This window comes from Salvelinus fontinalis, unplaced genomic scaffold (assembly GCF_029448725.1).
Source record: "Salvelinus fontinalis isolate EN_2023a unplaced genomic scaffold, ASM2944872v1 scaffold_1616, whole genome shotgun sequence".
NCBI classification, from domain to species: Eukaryota; Metazoa; Chordata; class Actinopteri; order Salmoniformes; family Salmonidae; genus Salvelinus; species Salvelinus fontinalis.
In genome coordinates, this window is record NW_026601825.1 from 23,596 (window position 1) to 33,485 (window position 9,890).

Genomic DNA, 9,890 nt, shown 5'->3' on the forward strand with positions numbered 1-9,890 from the left:
CATCTAATTTCAATTCCCCTTCTAATTGGTCTCTAATATCTAAAGGTATCTGCACATCCACGCATTTTAAAAATTTAGTCCCCTTCTCATAATCAATTGTTTGTTTTTGAAATAGCTGAGAAAAGTGATGTGTAGCGACACCAAGCATGCCATCTCCATCCTCAACCATCTCCCCATCTTGGTCCAATAAAGCCGAAATAGTCCTCCTCTTTCCCCGTGATTTAATTTGTTTGAAAAAATATGCAGAGCACTTCTCATCATTTTCCCATTTATCCTGCTGACTTTTAAACATGAAGTCTCGAGCTTTCTTTTCAAAAAAAGCATGCTGCTTTTTCTGTAGGATACATAATTTGTCTTTATCTAATCCACCACCATTCAAATTACCTTGGATGTGTAGATCTTTTAGTTCATTCTGCAATTCATAAAAATCTTTGTGGGTATTACGTACTTTGTCTTTGCAAAAGTTCTGAATAAAAATCTTGATTCTTAATTTTGTGCTCTCCCACCACTCTATGACAGTAGAATAAAACGGTTTCATAGTTACACAGCCCTGGAAAAAATACCTAAATCTTGTCTCAAAAGTTGTGTCATGTAAAATGCCGTTATTAATTTTCCAATACCCTTTTCCAAATTCAATTGTTTTTAATTCTACTGTCACGGACAGGCAGCTGTGGTCCGAATAGAATACCGGAGTGACGCGCGCAGAGGACACACCGAGTCCACGCGGAGCAAACAGATAATCTATTCGGCTCCTCGCGCCCCTGCTGTTTTCCCAAGTGAAACCTGTAGCATCCGCGTGCTCCACTCTATACGTATCAACCAAATTATATTTACCTATTAAACTTTTTACAAGATGCCCTCCTAGATTACCTCGGTCGTATGATACATTAAAATCTCCCCCCATAAACACCTGTCTGTTTGTCATAAAAATAGCGTCTAGGTCGTTAAGCATTTCCCTCCTTTCCTTGGGTGTCGATGGTGCATACACGTTAATAAATCTAAAACATTTACCCCTCCAATCGATATCTACTATTAAAACCCTCCCGTGTACAGCCGAAAAACTCCCTACTATTTTTAAATCCCTATTCCCACATAGCACCCCAACCCCTGTTGAATGCACCCCGCCTACACTCCACCTCGACTCTCCCTGAACCCATTCCTGCGTAAACCTCTCCACGTCATTTTGATCTTTTAAATGTACTTCTTGTAAAAAACACACAGAGAAGCAAATGGAGGACAAATGGGAAAAAACAGTCGCCCTTTTAACTGGGTTCCTAAGCCCTCTAACATTTATGCTAGCTAGGTTTAAAAAAGACGACATGGGATAAGGAGGGAAACGGACTACTATCTAAAATATGACATTTTTCCATACTCACTTTAAATACATCTCCTCGTTAGGAGGCCTATCCGGGAAACGGTGGTCTCCTGCGGGAGGACTGTCCACAAGGATCTTGGTCGGGAAAACCCTTTCCTCCTCCATCTGTGTGGGCGCTGGAACACCGCTGGGTGCCAGACCGCTGCTGTCGATGGAGCTGCCTGACGGGGAAAGCAGAGTCTCTTCTGCGCTGCCCGGGTTTCCCTCGCCTTTCTCCTCAGACCTCCCGCTTTCCAAAACACTGAAACGGTTTCCCCCCAGAGCAGACTTCTCCGTCGCCTCCATGCTGATGAGTGGGGAAACAGGGCTCATCTGCTTCCTCTTCACCGAGCACTTCCTCCTCTCTCTCACCGTTGTCCAGCTCTCCTGAGCCGAGGGCGCGGTGGGCTCTCCCTTCTCCCCCTCCACTTGCTTGTTCCAACTCCCGTCGGTCTCTCCGCTCTCCTCGTGGGATGATGATGGCGTCTCACTCCCGCTCTCCTCGGACCCTCGCAGTTCTCTCTCCATCACCAGCTCCTCCACCACCTCCTCAATGGCGCGTAGTTCCATTCCTTCTCCCTCGTCTGGTCTTTTCCCGCTCTCTGGTCTTTTGTCGCTCTCCGCTCTTTTCCCGCTCACCGCTCTGGCGTAAGAGGGGGCTGCCTTCGGGCAGTGACGGAACAGGTGGTCCTCTGAGTTGCACAGACTGCAGCGCTTGGGCACGGTGCAATCCCTCATTATATGGCCCAGAGTCCCACAGTTTCTGCACCTTGTCTGGGTGCAGGCATCAGCGAGGTGCCCGTAGGTGCTGCACTTCCTGCAGAAACGAGGCTGACCAGCATACATAAGGTAGCCCCTGTCTGCTCCGATGGAAAAAGAAGCGGGTGGATGGCGGTAGCCATCATGGCCGCTCTCGTCCTCCTTTAGCAGCACACGGAACTGCCTCTTCCCTGTCCAGATGCCCAGGGCGTCCTTAATGTCTCTCACTCCTGGCAAGATGGTCACGTACCGGCTGAGGTAGCACACTAATGTTTCCTCTGTGACCCATGGGTTGAACATGTGCACCGTTAGCACCCTCATGTTGTGCCTGCACAGGGACTCCACTTGAAAAGCACTGAGGGCGGGTGCTGTCGCGTTCGCGCGGAAAAGCCCTCTCACCTCCTCCAGCCTGGTGATGGTGTAGAACGAGACGTCGTAAAACTTCTCCGGTGTGTTCTGTTGCAGGCAGTGCACGTCGTCTGCTGTCAGGCGTAGCGGTCCAAAAAGAACTTCCTTCCCAAAACGAAATCTCTCCATCAAACTATCATTTCCGGTCCATTGAAAACGCAGCGTGTTCTTCAGTCCAGCGGCTGCTGACTGTGATGTGGCCGATGTCGACATCGCACCTCCTTGTGGATCCCGCGGGTACTTCTCGCGATCTTTTTCTTGATCTTAGCCAAAAGGCCGAGAAGCGATACCGCAATGCTTTCGGGAGGAAGGTGCCGTTCTCAGACACGTCAAATCTGGAAACGCTTACAGCAAAATGAGCTCTGTAAACTTTACATCAAATATCAAAGATTATGATGCTGTTAAAAAATGGTGGCATAGATCGGGATTTGATCAACGTCGGGAAAAGACACTTTTCACTGATACAATGTAACACATTGGTAGGATACAAAGTCACGCGTTCATCCGCCCTCCAATCGGAAACTAGACAAATCCTTATTGAGTTAAAACCAGATTTACAGATAAATTGGAATAATCTATCAAATACGGGTGGGAGAAACAATTTGCAGATAATAATATTGACATAACATTTTATCTTTTATAAAATATCTCAGGAAGCGTTGATGCCACAAGGGAACAAAACAAATTGTCCACTTGGTGGCGCCAGACTTCCACCGACCGTCGCCTTGTACAAGCAGTTCTATGTTGTCAATAAAATACACTTGAATGTTGAACCACTTGACTTCAATACATACATCATCAACGCAAAAATAGCCTATGTATTTTTTAATCTGTCTGTAGAGCCTTGTATGATAAGGCCATTGTGAGGAGGCCTTTATATATGTTATACCAGACACTGCTGTCGGGGATGCCATCCAGCACCCTGTCCATCAAACGCTCAAAAGTAGCTGGAGCGTTGCACAGGCCAAAACACGGGACCTTGAACTGCCAGTGTCCTCTGTTAGTGGAGAACACAGTTTTGGCTCTGGCCTCTGGGGAGAGGGGCACCTGCCAGTAGCCACTAAAATGAGCTAACAGTTCAAACTGAGCATGAAAAGCTTCCCAATCCGCCTTACCGGAATACTTCGGGGTCTTAACAGCTAGGGACGCAGCTGGGAACCGGGCGCCGCCATGTTTGTTTACATCCTGAGCCCCAGATTCCTCGTCGACGTCACACCTTCGGTCCGCCCACCAGAATCGGCGCGAAGCAGTCGACAAAGCGCTCATGCCCGCTTCAGCCGCCATCACTCTAATGTCCTCCCTCAAGCGGCCTCTGGGCTCCGACGCCCTGGCGATCTCCTCAGCCAGACCCACCGACGTCCATTCACACGTACCTCATTGGCCATAATCGTCCCCTACCTCCACCTTCACTTTCGGATTCCCTCGAAGCATTTTCAACCCCGTTCTCACCTACGGTAGCTAGCCACAAAAGTCAGCTAGCTAGCTGGCTAACTTTTATCGACGTTTTTACTTCTGACACCAATGTAATGACCTGACTAGATCATAAAGGAACAATTATCCAGACAGAGGTTTGAGTTTACGAATTGACGGTTTATTAACCTAACTTTACACAGGCTACTGTTTGGCCGTAGCCCACGCCAAATAAATGAAAAATAACCCACAAGCCAACCGTGACCTTCTCTTGTGAAATCCAGACGAAAGAGGGAGAACAAAGGGTGAACCTGGTCTTAACTTCCGATGCTCCACCCCCCTGCCCAACCCCCCTCCACGCCACTCCGCCAACCACCACGATGCCCGGCATCAGAACATTCCAGGCATTCCCGTGATTGGCAGATAGCAGGTTGATTGACATGTCGGACCCCGCGAACACTGTGTACTGGTCAGTACAACACAACCACCTACTAGCCGGTGGTTGTGTTGTACTGACCAGTACACAGTGTTCGCGTAGTATATCATACTAAACTTTAGTATGATATATTACGTTTGACTGCTTTAGTATTATATGCTACGTTAGGTTACACTGTAAAAAAGAAAAAAAAAAAAAATATATATATATATATATTTAGTAACTGGTTCCACAGCCATTTTTTAGTTTACTCAACTTTTCAGTCAAAGTGTTACCTGAACTTAACATTTTTAGTTCACTCAACTTTTAGTGGGCCCAAGCTGCAAGCTCGAGAAAATCAAGGCTAGTGAAACACACAGTGCTGTTAACAAACGTTTTCAACTTACATATTTCACACACAACAACATTGTGGATGTTTGTTGATGCAGTAAATGATATTCAACATGTCCTCATCTGGGATTTGAACTCACAACCTCTTGGTTCTCAGTATTATGATCTTCCTCCAACGCCATCAGGTCTTAGTCAATTATCAAGTAATCTGACTATTCTCTCATCATTGGTTTGATTTACCTATTGACTTATTATTATTTCATTTTTTTTTGTTTTATTGTTACTCCTTAAATCACTATAATAAATCAAAAATGTTTTTTTTGGAGTGTCCTTTGACAGGTGAAATCAGTCATTGACTCAGACATGGTGGCGTAGCAGGAATATAGTAATACTGTGAACCAAGAGGTTGTGAGTTCAAATCCCAGGTGAGGACATGTTGAATAATAATTACTATGAACATGCACAATGTCAACGTGAGTTGAAAACTTTGTATTTAAAATATCTATTTGAATGTGTGGGTGTCCCTAGCCTAAGTTCTCAAGTTTGGACCAACTTAAAACTTTAAGTTCTGTAAACACTTTGATCAAAAAGTTGAGTAAACAAAAAAAATGCTGTGAAACCAGTTACTTAATAATAAGTTGAATTAAATATATATATAAAAAAGGGTTAGGAGTTGTTAAGTTAGGTTATAGGGTTAAGGTTATGGTTGGTGTTAGCTAACATGCTAAGTTATAGGGTTAAGGTTATGGTTGGTGTTAGCTAACATGCTAAGTTATAGGGTTAAGGTTATGGTTGGTGTTAGCTAACATGCTAAGTTATACGGTTAAGGTTACGGTTGGTGTTAGCTAACATGCTAAGTTATACGGTTAAGGTTACGGTTGGTGTTAGCTAACATGCTAAGTTATAGGGTTAAGGTTACGGTTGGTGTTAGCTAACATGCTAAGTTATAGGGTTAAGGTTATGGTTGGTGTTAGCTAACATGCTAAGTTATAGGGTTAAGGTTGGTGTTAGCTAACATGCTAAGTTATAGGGTTAAGGTTACGGTTGGCGTTAGCTAACATGCTAAGTTATAGGGTTACGGTTGGTGTTAGCTAACATGCTAAGTTATAGGGCTAAGGTTATGGTTGGTGTTAGCTAACATGCTAAGTTATACGGTTAAGGTTACGGTTGGTGTTAGCTAACATGCTAAGTTATAGGGTTAAGGTTACGGTTGGTGTTAGCTAACATGCTAAGTTATAGGGTTAAGGTTGGTGTTAGCTAACATGCTAAGTTATAGGGTTAAGGTTACGGTTGGCGTTAGCTAACATGCTAAGTTATAGGGTTACGGTTGGTGTTAGCTAACATGCTAAGTTATACGGTTAAGGTTACGGTTGGTGTTAGCTAACATGCTAAGTTATAGGGTTAAGGTTACGGTTGGCGTTAGCTAACATGCTAAGTTATAGGGTTACGGTTGGTGTTAGCTAACATGCTAAGTTATAGGGCTAAGGTTATGGTTGGTGTTAGCTAACATGCTAAGTTATACGGTTAAGGTTACGGTTGGTGTTAGCTAACATGCTAAGTTATAGGGTTAAGGTTACGGTTGGTGTTAGCTAACATGCTAAGTTATAGGGTTAAGGTTGGTGTTAGCTAACATGCTAAGTTATAGGGTTAAGGTTATGGTTGGTGTTAGCTAACATGCTAAGTTATAGGGTTAAGGTTGGTGTTAGCTAACATGCTAAGTAGTAAGTCGTTTCAAAGTTGCTAAAGTTGTCCGTGATGAGATTCAAAACATGCAACCTTTGGATTGACATTCGCGTTATACGGAAACACATCCATCCCGAACAACCACCGTCTTTTAGTTTTTGCCTTAAGTAACCTACTGTTATGCCAAAGGTAACATATCATATCATATCCAACTTTCTCCTCTTCCTCATCTTCTTTTGTTTCCTCCTCTCAACTCATTTATTTAACTAGGCAAGTCAGTTAAGAACAAATTCTTATTTACAACGACAGCCTACCGACCGGGCCAAACCCGGACGACACTGAGCCAATTGTGCACCGCACTACGGGACTCCCAATCACGGCCGGTTGTGATACAGACTGGAATCAATCCAGGGTGTCTGTAGTGACGCCTCTAGCACTGAGATGCAGTGCCTTAGACCGCTGTGCCGCTCGGGAGCCCAACAATGCCAAATCACTTATCTACCAATTTAAATCAACCTTTAAGTATCATTTATCTTCGATTCCCTGAACATCCAAACATAAAGGTGGATAAGAGATATTATGCTTTCAGACAGGCTGTGTCCTGCAAAACTCTGCTTTATCTGGGAGATATTGAATCTCTCTTGTCTTACTAATAACTTTTAGAATTCTAATTGAATGGAGAAGCAGCCTAAATCCTCTTGATTTTTATCACCTTAGTTTTATCTCGTGTGAAGTTTCAGAAGCATGTGATTGTAACTGAGATATCCAAGATGTCTGTGGATTGACCGATAGCTTGGCTACTCAATGAAGACAAACATTGTTTTACTGTACTAAGATTACCACAAGTGCTTGTGAATAAAAAAAAAATATTTACTCGAAGAACTATTTCTTCACAATTTCTTTTACAGAGGGACGTTCAGAGAACAACCAGCCCATTGTTGGACCAGGCTGTATTTTCCCTTTCTACTGGTTCTGTTATGATGGGTTCATAAAGACTGTTATTCAGGAACCGCCAGGTGTAGCAGACTGTCAGAGGAGAGTACCACTTTGCAGGTGTAGCAGACTGTCTGAGGAGAGTACCACTTTGCAGGTGTAGCAGACTGTCTCAGAGGAGAGTACCACTTTGCAGGTGTAGCAGACCGTCTGAGGAGAGTACCACTTTGCAGGTGAAACAGACTGTCTGAGGGGAGAGTACCACTTTGCAGGTGTAGCAGACTGTCTGAGGAGAGTACCACTTTGCAGGTGTAGCAGACTGTCTGAGGAGAGTACCACTTTGCAGGTGTAACAGACTGTCTCAGAGGAGAGTACCACTTTGCAGGTGTAACAGACTGTCTCAGAGGAGAGTACCACTTTGCAGGTGTAACAGACTGTCTGAGGAGAGTACCACTTTGCAGGTGTAACAGACTGTCTGAGGAGAGTACCACTTTGCAGGTGTAGCAGACTGTCTCAGAGGAGAGTACCACTTTGCAGGTGTAACAGACTGTCTGAGGAGAGTACCACTTTGCAGGTGTAGCAGACTGTCTGAGGAGAGTACCACTTTGCAGGTGTAGCAGACTGTCTCAGAGGAGAGTACCACTTTGCAGGTGTAACAGACTGTCTCAGAGGAGAGTACCACTTTGCAGGTGTAGCAGACTGTCTCAGAGGAGAGTACCACTTTGCAGGTGTAACAGACTGTCTCAGAGGAGAGTACCACTTTGCAGGTGTAACAGACTGTCTGAGGAGAGTACCACTTTGCAGGTGTAACAGACTGTCTCAGAGGAGAGTACCACTTTGCAGGTGTAACAGACTGTCTCAGAGGAGAGTACCACTTTGCAGGTGTAGCAGACTGTCTGAGGAGAGTACCACCTCCAGCAGGCCACAAATGTGCATGTGTCTGCTCAAACGTTCAGAAACAGACTCCATGAGGGTGGTGTGAGGGCCCGACGTCCACAGGTGGTGGTTGTGCTTACAGCCCAACACCGCGCAGGACGTTTGGCATTTGCCAGAGAACACCAAGATTGGCAAATTCGCCACTGGCGCCCTGTGCTCTTCACAGATGAAAGCAGGTTCACACTGAGCACATGAGCACGTGAAAGACGTGACAGAGTCTGGAGACGCCGTGGAGAATGTTCTGCTGCCTGCAACATCCTCCAGCATGACCGGTTTGGCGGTGGGTCAGTCATGGTGTGGGGTGGCATTTCTTTGTAGGGCTGCACAGCCCTCCATGTGCTCGCCAGAGGTAGCCTGACTGCCATTAGGTACCGAGATGAGATCCTCAGACCCCTTGTGAGACCATATGTTGACACATGCACATTTGTGGCCTGCTGGAGGTCATTTTGCAGGGCTCTGGCAGTGCACCTCCTTGCACAAAGGCGGAGGTAGCGGTCCTGCTGCTGGGTTGTTGCCCTCCTACGGCCTCCTCCACGTCTCCTGATGTACTGGCCTGTCTCCTGGTAGCGCCTCCATGCTCTGGACACTACGCTGACAGACACAACAAACCTTTTTACCACAGCTCGCATTGATGTGCCATCCTGGATGAACTGCACTACCTGAGCCACTTGTGTGGGTTGTAGACTCCGTCTCATGCTACCACTAGAGTGAAAGCACCGCCAGCATTCAAAAGTGACCAAAACATCAGCCAGGAAGCATAGGAACTGAGAAGTGGTCTGTGGTCACCACCTGCAGAACCATTCCTTTTTTGGGGGTGTCTTACTAATTGCCTATAATTTCCACCTTTTGTCTATCCCATTTGCACAACGGCATGTACAATTTATTGTCAATCAGTGTTGCTTCCTAAGTGGACAGTTTGATTTCACAGAAGTGTGATTGACTTGGAGTTACATTGTGTTGTTTAAGTGTTCCCTTTATTTTTTTGAGCAGTGTATATATAGTTTCACAGACAAATTGTTGCATTTTTTTCTGCTTTGTGTGAAATCGTTAAGAATAATATAAAACCAGTCTGCACACCACCAAGGTGAATTGGTTTAGTTTCAGACAGTAGCCTTCAAGTAACAAAATATAATTCAGTTGATTGAACATTAAATGTATTTCAATATGATTAAAATGGTCCTAGAGCCTACTGTTTATATTTTAAAACAGTCATCGTTTTGCATTAGAAGCATATTTGTATTCGTCGCTTGTTTGTATAAATTGCAAAGGCATTGGCAACTTTGTATTATTTGTAGTCAACTTTGTTCAGATGTTATTGGCGGTCACAGACGGAAAAACACGTGATTCTAGGTTCATGTTTTACCGGAGATTGTTTATTAAAAATATTTTTTTAAACATGTACGGACGCATTTAGCTGTTCTCCGAGTGGTCTGAGGTAGTGTATTAGATTTACGAGCGTTTTCCAGTGCAACGTTAATAACAATGGTTTTGTGAAACCGCTCGGGAAATTGTACGATGTTCCTACGAAGGTTCTAACGATTCATTTATCCTTAACATGCTTTTGGGAAACCGGGCCCTATTCTGTTTGAATGATTCTAATCTTATGTTCCGTCCTCTTTTAAAATAAATTCAATAAATTGT